The sequence below is a fragment of the Pleurodeles waltl genome, chromosome 5, assembly GCF_031143425.1.
Source record: "Pleurodeles waltl isolate 20211129_DDA chromosome 5, aPleWal1.hap1.20221129, whole genome shotgun sequence".
Lineage (NCBI taxonomy): Eukaryota > Metazoa > Chordata > Amphibia > Caudata > Salamandridae > Pleurodeles > Pleurodeles waltl.
Window position 1 is genome coordinate 994,905,071 of NC_090444.1, and position 13,241 is coordinate 994,918,311.

The 13,241-nt window shown below is 43.5% G+C and overlaps 1 protein-coding gene across 2 annotated transcripts in view; it reads left to right on the forward strand.

Annotated features, from left to right (window-relative positions):
- ADGB (androglobin) overlaps positions 1-13,241 on the forward strand; it is an 871,677-nt gene that overhangs the window by 412,632 nt on the left and 445,804 nt on the right. The gene's annotated exons all lie outside the window — the stretch shown is intronic.

Here is a 13,241-nt window from a genome sequence, read left to right on the forward strand (position 1 = left end):
TGTTTGGGAAGTTCACACTTTTATCCACAAAAGTTGTGAAGGACAAATGTTGTGGTTTTTTTACATACTTTGGAGATAGTAGTAATATTTCAGCTAGCTGGAGAGGATCCATTATTAACCTGATATTCAAGGGTGTGGATTGATTTAACCCAGAAAATTACAGACTGATTGCCTTAATTGACTCAGTAGCCAAGTACTATGCCTCCTAAACTCTAGATGATTTGGAAGAATGGTCTAACTCTGTTAATTTGGTCCCCTCAATCAAACTGGCTTCCGGAAGGGATCAATATACTAGCGTTCATTACTCTAGCTAACAAATCCAGGCACCTTAAGAAAAAATTTCCCTTATGTTTTATAGATATTAAAAGTGTCTTTGATCGGGTGGACAGATCTCTCCTATAGGGGAAACTAAGAAGATGGGGGCTGCATGACAGAATCTTGTGAGCCATTGAATTGCTTTATGAAAAAACATGGGTCCAAATCAAACTCACATACGGGGCAAGGTTATCGCAAATGCAGATGACATCATTCTTTTGAGTCATACAAGAGTGGGTCTACAGAGATCAGTCAATGCATTGGCTAAATTTGCTTTGGCTAGCAAATTGGAAACCACACCGTTAAATCGGAAACCATGTCCATGTGGAACGCCTTCGGCCCTGTCCTTAATCTCAAGATAGACAACGCAATGTTAGAAGAAGTCACATATTATAAATATTTGGGCCTCAACATAGATAACAAGTTAAACTTCTTGGCACACAAACAATGCATGATACAGAAATGCAAGGCTGTGACCTTTGCCTTCTGTGGTATCTTCAAGAAGTTGGATGGGCCGTCATTTAAACCGTTAATGTCTGTCATGACTGTGACAGTGGCTTACAGGAGTGATGCATTAAATGGAAATGACGCTGTAATCTTGGACCAACAACAAACTCAAATTTACAAGCTTACCTTTTGTCTTCCCCAAAGTGCATCACCAACTTGAGTCAAATTAGAATTTGGCCTTAAGCGGCAACAACTAGCAAGAAAGTTTCATACCATCAAAACCTGGTACAAAATTCGATCTAATCACTGGAGACCACTAGTTATTGCATTATGGCACTCAGTGGAAAATGATCCAAATTCAGAATACAGCCAATATTTAAAACTCTCTCTCCAGGAAACTCACACCTCCTATTTATGGAATTCCTATTTATCATATTCTCTTTTCTGTCATGCACTGAATAGACTAACTAAGCTGCACTCTCTGTTGGATGACAAGTGCACATTTGTGGTCTGGTCACATGCCTGGATGGTCATGCACAACTTTAGGAGTTAGGAGATGGCACTGTACCTGAGCATGACAAGTCCGGTTCACTTGAAACGCCATCTGCTAGTTTTACGGATACATCGTGTAGACTGTGTGGTGCTAGGAAAGAGGACATTGTCCACATGGTCTGCATCTGTCCGGCGATAAGGGAAGCCCGCCTCCAATTGCTGAAATCAGCCTTTGTCCAGCCAGGAGTTTGATCTTGCCGGCAGGCTATAATGAAAACTTTGGACCCTGATGATCCACAGATAAACTGTAAATTGGTGAGATTTTTAGCAGCACATACTAAGCTCCTTAAAGCCCATTCGAGCCTTTCCTAATATGCCCATCTGCTGCTCTGTGATAGGTGTGACTCTGATGTTACAGCAATATGCTTCTGAAACAAGACTAACGTAGTTGCAGTTAACACAGAGTTAAAAAAAAATACTGGTTAAGTGTTTTTATGCTCTGATGCGCCTACTGTGAACGCTTTAGGGTTAATTAGCAATTTTATTCCAATGGCTTTATTAAATGCTAAGCTTTTGAGTTTTATAAAAGTTATATTAAATGTCAAGCGTTTGCGTTTAACGACTCAGACTACTAAAATGTTTTAAGAGGCCCCAGGCAGTTTATAACTCACTGGAGGCACACAGACTTGCCGCTTTTGACTCCTTCATTTCTTTTGTTGTCTGGTCTTTGCTATATGTCTTTGCCACTACACAGCTGCTAGCATTTGTTGAGTATTTTATGCAATTTTTCAATTTATGTCTTCAGAGTTTAATCGCCTTGAACCATTTAGTTGCATTTTAAAAGATTACTCAAATTCATTTTTGTAGCGCGAGGTACCAAGCTGAAATGTTTTAATTGGTCATTATACATGTAATGGATTTAATTAACTGCACATATTCAATAAATAAATACATAAGAATAATAATACGTACTTTGGAGATTCTAAAGGTACCCAGGCTTTGTGGATTCTCATAGAGGGAACCGAAAAACGTACCCATAATGTAGCACATTATTTTTTAAATGGAAAAATGTGCAATACAAGAAAGCAAAGCTTTTTGTAAGAATGCAATGACTAGGGAATTTCCTGTCCTGTGATCCTCCCCGCTTTCAGGAACAGATAGTCTTCATAGCATGTGTGCTGTGTATACATGCGCTTTGCATACTTGTAGTTTTACCGCATTTGCACAATTTTTGTTTTTTGACTCGGGGGAAAACTACTTGAGGAATTGTTTTTACCTGCACTTCGTTACTGCATTTGCACTTTATTTGAGGTGTGTGGAGGGAGTTCTTTCATTAGTTTCATATGCCCCTGCCACCATTTTGAGCCAGTTAACGGTGTAGTGCCTGAACCTGCTGTCAATGCTAGCACTCAATATAAAGCGGGCCGGGGCTGTTGTGCCATTGGCGCGCCTAATGCAAGCCCTTCTATGCCCATCCGCAATTGTCTTGTGCTCAGGGCCTGTCACAATGCCAGTTTGTCTACCCAGAGTCAGCAGATCACTTATACAGCAGCTGAACTTCTCTCACTGAGACGGGAGCCATCTTGCCCTGGTAAGTCTAATTCCTCGGGCTGTCCCCTACCTCAAACCTGTTAGCATTGCCTTGTTACATTACAAGCACAGGGAACTCCCCTCAAGAATCGTTCTTCTCACGGTTCACAATGCCTCTTAAGTGGCGGAGGATGCATGCCTTAATTTGCATCATTCGGTCTCTACCTAAAGATGCCTTGCATATTCACAGTGTTTTGAGGGAAGATAAGAGGGGCATATCTTTTTTTGTAATGAAACTTGGATGTCATATAGTTCTGCACCTAATGTCGCACTGGCTAGTCAAACTGGTTTATTCCATGCTGCATCTTGATAGAATGGGGAAAAGGTTGTGGGATTGCTATTAGTTACAAGCACTGGCTCAATTGCACTAAATTTGATACTAATTAACTTGTGGGAGCAGAATCTACGGGCTTTTGTACATCACTTTCTGCTAACAAAAGCCTAGCTGTCGTTTTGATTTACCGTCCACCTAGGCACGCAAAGGAATTTCTGTCCTCATTTGAGGAGTTCCTTTCAAAATATCTTTTAAAATATTCTAATTTTACAGACTTTGGGGACCTCAGTATTCATGTAGGCTCATGCTTTAAAGCTTATGGCCAACTTCTCCTGGAAAATATGTCTTCTTGAGACTACATTTTCCAATTGCGAAGTCCTGGTATCTGACAACCAATCTTTGACCTGATCTGATCATGCCTTCATGTATGCTCTGTGGTTTCTGGACATGGCCCCCTCGCTCACAGGACACTTACCACTTTATTGCATTGAGATTGGACTAGTGTCTCTTCAGATTCCTTCAGTGCAGCTTTAAGTCTGCAGCCTCCTCATATGAGTGGTGACATCGAGGCTGATAACAGGTTTGTGAATTCCTAGCTTACTCAGGCGGCTGATGGCATTGCACCCATCCAACTCAGAGAGGCCAAATCCTCTACAAAACGCAAGTAGGCCCGTGGTTTAATGAGTCGCTAAACGAGTTGCTATAAAATTTTAAGAAATTGGAAAGAAGCTGGAGGCGGCAGTACCTCCTTACTGGTAAATCCATATACAAAATGGCTTTAAATGTTTATCATAAAGCAATTAGAAACACTCAGTCTGAATTTTGTACAGCTCAGATTAACTCATCAGAGAATAAACCGATTGAGGTGTTTAAAATGTAAAGATATGTACCCTTTCAGATGCCCTGCTTCAGCCCCTAACACCTTCCCCCAAACTCTGCACTCAACTCTCTAATTTGTTTGACACCAAAATTACAACTTTTGTAGACTCCCTACTTCTTACAAACACTGTCATAATGAATATTGATGACTTCTCAGCTCTTCGGGAAGTTTTATCACCACTTTGCTATTCTGACACCCCCTTTGCCCCCACACCTGGGTCAATGGGCTTTGACCACAAGATGTCCCGCCTCAGTCCCGCCCCGGCATAGTAGCACATAATCTGGGGGTGAAATTGGATAAAATCACATCTTTTGCACCTCAGATGGCAGGGATATTTGCTAAGTGTTTTGGTCTGCTAAAAATGCTAAACAAAATCTGTATTTGCTCCCCCTTGCGTACAAAAAGAGTGATCCAGGCTTTGATCACTTCTAGGTTGGTCTGTGCCAACTTACTCTAGAAGGGGCTGCCTGCCTACCTCCTGAGGAGATTGCAGCAAGTGCAGAATGCAGCCACTTGCTGCATCTCCCCAAGAGAGTTCACATTCAGCCAGCTCTAAAACACCTGCACTGGCTGCCTGTGAAAGAACAGGTGAGGTTCAAAGGTCTAGTACTAGCTTATAGAGCTTTTTTGTAAAGGCACTGTCCAACAGATGTATGCTGTATCAACCTGTCAGGGCACTTCGGTCCTCCAGTTCTTTGCTGGTGGTCACCCCTCGATTTAGAGGGGAAAAAAAAGGGTTTGTGGCTCTTAATCTTATCTGGCTGCCAAGGAGTGGAATGCTCTTCCACTTCAACTCTGTTCCACCAGGGACATTTTAATTTTCGAGAAACATCTCAAGACTTGGCTTTCAGGTCAGCCTTTTAGTTCATATATTCGTTGGGTTAGATTTTACTGGTAGTGCCAGGTCACTCTTTGAGTAGCTGTTGCACTGTACAAATCCCCAAATAATAAATAATAATAATTGCATAGTACTGTCATCTAGTGTTGGACCCAGATACTGCAACTGTTGTTTCTTTTAAGAAGCTTAGAGACACATGGTATATTGCATTACTTCTCCCTTGGTCCTCAGTGCGCATGGGCATCGATTCCACCTAAGATTGTTTTTCTTTCAGCTGGTGAAATGTGAAAGTGGAGTGTATAGTAAGACCAATATCATGTGCCCTGTGCATTGTAACTTGGTAAATAATGTGTAATTATTGAAACATTTGTTATTACTGCTGGGTTCTGGGGAGGAGGGTGTGCACATGTGGTTTCAGAACTCTATGCGGTGCAAACAGATGATTACAAGGTAGCCAGTTCCTTACATTTGGAAAGCAAAATGAAGAGGAAAAATTCCATTGATAATTACAAATGTTCTCCTGATCTGTATACCCACACTTACCTAATAAAAATGGTATCCCATTTGTGAGGCTACGCCTAATGTCTGCAACAGGAACACCACCCCCATTCACACACTACCCAACATGCAGCAAAAAACATCGAGATTTATCCTCTGCAGTTTGCTCAGTCTGGCAATATGCAAAGCTGCAGTAGTTAGGCCTGGGCTTGGTCGGCCTCCACAGAAACCTACCAACTTCACACATATCTCAAAACTAGAAATCCCAGGAAGTGCATGTGGTGTGACTTTTGTTGGTTTCCCTAAGTTTTACTACCCAAAATAACCCACAAACACCAAACTGAAATCACAAATTATCCTCAATGCAGTGAGGAAAAGTTCCAGGATTTACAGGGATTGACAACATGACTACCGCCTAGCGTTTCCACACTTCTCCTGATGAAAATGGTATTCCTACTTGTATGGGTGGGTGTACCGCTTGCAACAGAAACCTTTCAAAACATGTACTGTAGGATGTCCAAATTGTTTTAATGAAGCCTTCACATGGGTATAATGTTTTCCATTCCTATGACATGTTAGGACCACCCAAACATGAGAGGCAGCCTTTCAGTTGTGAGAACTATAGGAAAACACGTAGTAAGACTTTGGACATTGACTGGAACTGTCAGAGTTTTTTGTTACATAAATATGGGAAAAGGATTTTTTTTGTAACCTATACTTTGATATTGTCATGGCCTACTGGGTAAGATAATGTACAGGAAACCATGCAAGCCATACAACCCTTGATTCCCCTGTGTCTCTTGGTTTCAGAAATGTCCAGACTTGGTAAGGCTTCTTAGTTGTCAGAGCCCGAATAGTGCAGTCAAGCTCAATGGCAAGTGAGAGAAAATTGGGAATTTGTTTTCATAGTAATAGTGTATTGGCTCGCAAAGAGAGGTTAAGCCTCCATCCCAGGTCTCCCTCCCTGTGGAGCCAGAAACATGGGTGTGGAATTTAATAAAATATCTACTTGTCCATGGGATGGGTTGCTCCTTAAATCTACTTTTCCTGTAAAAAAATCTACTTGCCCTTTTGGTGCCATGTAGTGCAGTGCAAAATTATGGCAGTAATCTCATTATGTAAGAGCTTGGATAGCAGCCTTTTCTGATTATGCCAGGGCTACTACTAGTAGGGCCTGAATACTTGCAGTTTCAGTACTTACTATTGCAATTTCCTTATTTTGTCACCTTTCCGCAGATATACATACTGGGGCTTGAGGGAGCAGTAAGAAATAGTTCCAGGGCAGGAATGCCTTTGAGTCTGCAAACCTACTAACTTGCATGCTTTAAAGATTTTCGCCAGCTCTTCTCTAATCTTTTTCCATAATGAGAAAGGTTGGAAATTCACTTATGACAATGGCAGAAAAAGTTCTTCCAGGGTTGGGGAAAAAAGTGGTTTGAGGAAAAATGAACTTGTAAACGCTCAATAGATTTTCACATGAGCAAATCTACACTTGCATATTTGCTTATGCTAAAATACAATGGTCTACTTCTGTAAGTTCTTGTGAATTCATAATAGCCACTAATTCAAAGACGTATACCACGGATGCACTTTTGTGACTTTCTTTAAGAATTCGGTCCCTAATTAGGTTTGGCGTTAACAAAGAAATGTTGTTTTGATTAAACTTCTATTTCTTTCGCTATCTCCTGGCTTTACTTTGAGTGATCGCATTCTGCTCTTCCACAAGGAGCATATTGGCACCCAAAGTAGTTTTGTTCATGCAAGGAACTACTGTGGCTCTCAGTGGTGTAACAAAAGTGGAGAAGCCCCCCGCAAAGAACATGGAGTCGCCCCACACCTCCAACTCGTTCATGGCAGGTGCTGTGCTGATGGGGCCCTCTGGAGGTGGGCTCAGGGCCTTTGTTACGCCACTGGTGGCAATGTGTGCTTTTTGGAACCCAAATCTATTTTTTTCTTTTTGCCAGTGTTTGTTACAATGGTGAAGGCTTGGGAGCTCCCAGAAGAATAAATTGTTACAAAAGCCATGTCAAAACAAGACACGCACTGATGAAACCAAAAGCCTAAAAAAAAAAAAGGTCGGATCAGTTAGCTTTGCCAGTGCTTGTTTATTTTCATGCTTCCCATAAGCTTGTTGAAAATGGGTACACTGAGTTTTCATTAGGAGTATTTTTTGGGAATACTATCATGCATCAACACATTTTACTAAATGACGCTTTAAAGAAATAGCACCTAAAATTTCATAGTATCAAAATGTTTTTTCCTACTTGCATTGTTTCTGTACATTTTATTTTGAAAGCAAATAATCATCACTCTTGCTTACAAGCTTCTGCAAAATCAGAAGGCATTCTGGGAGCATTATACCTGGCCTCATATTGTTAAACGTTTCAAACATGTGTACACTTTTTTTTTTTACTGGATCCACTATCAGTGCAGAGTAACCTTAAAACTTTTATTTACAGCGCTCACCCTGATAATGAAGGCTTATCATTAATGAACCATAAATAGAAGTTTGAACAGCATTAACATATGGACAGACATTAACTCAACTGCATACAGTTTCCATCTCTGTAAACTGTCAGCCGAGGGGTTTGTGCTGCAGGTGGTGGGCTTACTTGTCCTAAGGACAAAGTAAACATGAAAATGTGTTGCTCTTGACCCCAAACAATATGTCCTGGGCGTCTGGCGATGGGAATTCCACATCCCTGCAGAAATACAGTTTGGTGTCCGGAAGTCGGGTAAGATGGTAATGTAGTCCAGCGCCCACCACATTCCTTTTCTCACTTTTCCACTGGTAGTCTGTTTCAGACCCCTGAGGGCTATTTAAAAACTGTCTCCCATATGAGCAGTCAGAAATCCCACCAGCCCATCAAGGACGAAGGTGAGAAACAGGCTGGAGTGTGGGACTCACCCATTCTAAGACTTCACTGCAGCCCCCACCTGCAGGAATCTGACAGTCTTTATGCTAGCTCCCTGCCTATATGTCAAAACTATACCAAAAAATAAATATGATCCAAATTTCCTCTCTCTTGTCATAGAGATTGCTGCAAATCCCAGGGAAGCAGAAAGGCTGTTGGGGATTTTGGGATGAGGATGTTGCCCAATGAATAACTGCAACCCATTCTTCACACAAACATCTTTCCGTGACATTCAGTGGGTCTTCGGCGCCCCAGGAGTGCAAGATTGGAGGTATAGCCCCTAATCTGCAGTCCCTGGGGATAGTAGAATGACTGTTGGGGCTTCAGAGGTGACTGATATGGCCTTACGTCAGGATCGACAAGCCCCCATCCCATTTATTTAATTTTCTAAATCTATCCTTGGCATCCAGTGGGCTGTCTGATAGGGATAATCCACCTAATCTGCACAGCCAGAGGGCAGAAAAAACTGTTGCAGCTTTAGGGGCGGTGTTATGGCCATATGTCAGGATGGGCAACCTCCATCTTATTTAAAATAAATAACCCAGGCAACCAGTGAGCTTTCTACCCACCCCTCCTCCCAGAGGACATGTTAAAGGCAAATCTGTCAATCATTTCCAACAGCAGAAAAACTTTTGAGGCTTTATTGGTGGGGGATATGGCCTGATGTCTGGATGGATGAACCCCACCCAATTTAAACAAAAAATCTGTCCTTGGCTTCCTGTATGTTATCAGAGTGGGGGTAAATCCTATCTTTCTGCTCATGGCAGCAGAAAGACTTTTTCAGCTTCAGTGGTAGGTGCGCACTACTGCTGGGAAATGCTCACGTACAACTCATTTTTTTAAACAAGAATAAATAAAAATCTAGTACTGCCATCCTGTGAGCTTTCTTCTCCCTCCAGCCACGGGTTGCAGATTAGTCGTAAACACAGCCAGGGACAGAAAGATTGTTTAGGATGTAGAGGTAGGATGCCAGTATGAGCCTGCCACCACGCCATTTGTTATACAATAAAACCAGCTCTGCATCCCTGGGGAAATTGGAATGGATTGGGAGTAAATCTTTCAGTCTGCCACCATGGGGACAGAAAGGTTGCTAGATCTCTAAGGGTGGAGTTATTACCTTATGCCAGGAAAGGAAGTCTCCACCCCATCCCCTTTTACAAAAGTCTGTCCCTTGCTTCCATGGGGCTTTCCTTCCTCCACCCCACACTGAAGGGGCAGACTGGCCCCAATCTATCTCCAGTCCATTCCCAGGTGAGCAGAAACACTGATTTGACTTTGGGGGTGGGCATATTGCCAAACCCTGTCCACAGAGGGACCAGATCAGGGGTAAATCCCCTAGTTTACCCGTGGGAGCAGAATGGCTGTTGGACTTTAGGAAGGGCTGGCATTGTCTGATTGTCAGGATGAGCTTGATGTCTAGTGGGCTTTCTTCATCCCAGGGAGCGAAGATTGTGGGTAGAGTCAAATAGAATATTGGGGCCTTTTAGGGTTGGAAGTATGGCCCGATGTCTGGATGGACTAGATGAACTGCCCCCACCGTTTTTTGTATCGAAGTAAAAACAACCCTAGTGTCTACTGGGGTTTCCACTCTGTCTAGGAGGGCAGATTTAGTTAAATTCCCCAGTCTGCCTCTGGGAAGAGAGCAGCAATGTTGGGGCTTTAGGTGTGGATGTGTGACCCAAGACAGACAGGGCCCCACTCTATTCTGTTTCTCAAAAAAACATAGACCTTGGTGTCTTGTGGATTTCTGTCCACTAGGGGCCAGTTTTGGGGTTGCTGGCCCTAGGGTGACAAAAAGAATGTAGTCCCCCTCGGGGAGAACATCTGACTATGCCAGGTTAGGCTGCCATCCCTCTCGCCATCCCCATCCCCAAGCATTCCTTAGAAGCTAGTGTGTGTATTCCTGGCTTAGGGATTGCCCTTCTGCTGTCTCCACTTTCCAACGTTACCTCTTTCATGGTGGTTTGTGCTTGGAGGTTGAGATGTGACTAATGCACCAAACCTAGTGAAAGCAGCTGGAGCGTAAAGACTTTGACTGCTTTACTTTCAGTAGTTCTGACATAAGCGAGCATATCACAATGTGCATCACAATGATCTATAAAAAAAATCTTTTGGCGGTGAGGGAAGCTTCTCAATTCCAGCTCGTTGTTTTACAAAAAAGTGAAAATCCTTTAGAAGCCATATTTTACTTAGGATTCACTGTGCTTTTCTGATCGATACTTTTAACTACAGACTCCGCACCTTGTGAGTACTTTTAGGTGCCAGACTGGATCTGTAGATTTTTGTCAGTATTTCTCCCTTGCGCCAGGTGGCGTTGGTCAACACTGCATCAACTCAATCCCGCCCCTGAAATGCACTACCCCTGCATACTTCAGTTACTTTCTTTCTGAGCATTCGATTGCCGATTCAGAGCTTTCTCTCTAACTTTTTTCCAAAACAGTCTGGAAATGTGAAGCTGATTTCTACATCACGGAACACTGGTAAAAGGGGCGTACGTTCTGCAGCTTGTCGAAGGCGTGGAACCGCTCCTGAAGCCATTCTCACCACTGATCCTCTTCCCAATCAAAGCCATCATGTAAGCCCAAGAAAAATAAAAGTAAGAAGTCAAAGCAGGGTTCCTCCTTGTCCTGCCACTCTCATCCTGAGAAGTGGCGTAGATCTTAAGGTGCCTGTTGATCTTGGTTCCCTATTGAGGAAACAATCACCCAACTTGCCCAGGTACACTTCGAGTTTCTGGCCCCGTTGGTTACTTTGTAGCAGATAGAGGCTTTCAGTGAAGCCATGCTGTGTATATTCAGCACCATGCTGATTCCCTCTGGCATGCCTTCGGGCCTCACAGATCTGAGGTGGCCTCCATTTGGTTCACCATCACCTGGTCCATCCTCGAAGCCTTCTGCGCCTCTTGCCCCCAGTGCAGGGTCCACCCCATCTCTGGGACAAATGAAATGCTTAACCTGACTGCAATTTTCCCTGTGAAACCCATGCCGGTCAGTGCCATCTTGACACCTGTCCTGATGCGGACAATGCTGAAAGAGGACCTGATTGTCTTGTCTGACTCCAAAACAAACCTAAATCGAGTTTGATCGCTATAAACGGTACAACCTCATTCCAGACACTTCCCCTATGAGGTCAACTCAGACAGAACACTTCCCCTATGAGGACATCGTCTATAAGCCCTTCACAATATTTTGGCTCAGACTGTGACCGAAGCCACTATAATCTTTGAAAAGACAATTGAGATTATGAAGATGATGCCCAATATTATGACAACCTGTACTTATACATGAATTTGCAGGAGGCCAGTGGTTGGGTACCTTCCCTGACACTGGGTTGATTTATCCCCTAGGCGTTAAACTGAGAAATTATATTATTTTGCTGTGCCATCTGTTGTGAGGCCAAAGTCTGGGACCTACAGCTTCCGTCCATTGAGCTCAAAACAAATGTACTGACAGATTCTGGAGCCCAGACAGGCATCTACTGAGCTGTTTCGTCCTTTCAATGAAAACCTCACTGACACATTGGACTAGCCTTGCTTTTCCCTGCTGGTCATTAGACAGATGGCCAGACACTACAGGCCTGCTCCAGGAGTCCCTGCCTTCTGGACCAAGCAGCCTACACCAGAAAGCCTGGTTGTATAGGCCTCTGCAAGCAGACTGCATCCTGACTCCTTTCTTATGACTCCTCCTGACAGAGAGTCTAAATGTATGAAGGCTTTCGGAAGACATGTGTTTTCTTCTATCGGAACAGCCCTTCGCTCGGTCTATGCTAGCTGCTTCCTAGGCAGCTATTTATGTGCTTTGTAGGATATGATTGGTGAGATTGTCCCAACAGTTCTCGAAGAGTTTCACATACATTTAATGCAGATCATCCAAGATGGGCAGGATGCAGCAAGGTATGTAATCCATTCTGGAATGTACACTGCTGACTTCAGCATGGTAGAGTGTACTAGCGAAGTGGTTTGGTTCCACACCTGGATGAGATCCACAGGCTTCTCTGGTGATGTCTAGGAATCATTAATGGACATACTGTTTGACGGCACCCATCTCTACACTTACAAAGCCAACTTGGCACTGGTGTGCTTAAAGGACAGCATGGCCATAGCGCACTCCCTAGGCTTTTCTGTGCCTGTGTGACAGTATTGTCAGCAATGTTGTCCCTTTAGAAACTTCAGAAGGGGTTCAACTCAAAGGCAAGACCAAAGGACTCATGCCCCCGAGGATAAACTCTCAAGTACTTCTGAAGCCAGGGCCTGGAATCTAGTCGACAAGTCCCAGGCCAGCAGGAGCAACATTCTGGCTACTCCCTTGTCGCCATGGATTGTGCAGCCAAGCCACTTTAGTTTTCCTTCTTTAGCACATGGCCACCCTGAGGCAGGGAGAATAAGTCATTACCTCCGGGAGGTGGCAAAGCATTATATCTGACAAGTGGGTTCTCCAAATCATTTAACAAGGCTACACCCTGCTAGTCATGTCAGACCCGCCTCGTATCACGTCCACATCAGAGCGGTTTTCAGAGGACCATTTTACCACTCTGTGCTAAGAAATCCAGACTTTTTGAACAAAGAAGCCATATAGAGGGTCCCAGCAACTGGAAGAGGGGCAGCTTCTTACTGTTGTTATTTTCCTGGTGCCAAAAAAGATCCCAGCTCAATTTCTTTCTGAAGAAGTACAAACGCAAGATGCTAATGTTGGCTTAAATTCTTTCTCCCCTGGAATCAGGAGACTGGATGATAGCACCGGACCTGCAAGATGACTGTTTTCACATTCTCGCCCTGTAGTCCCACAGGGGTTACCTGTATGTTGAGGCAGCCAAGAGCATTTTCAGTTCTCCATACTCCCCATCAGCCTCACCAGTACCCCTTGGGTGTTTACGAAAGGGATGGCAGAGGTTGCATCACACCTTTGGATGTTGGCTATTTAAGATGGGCTTGACACCTCCAGATGACAGCAACCCCCCTAACATCCCTGGAGTGCTTGATCAACATGCCAAACC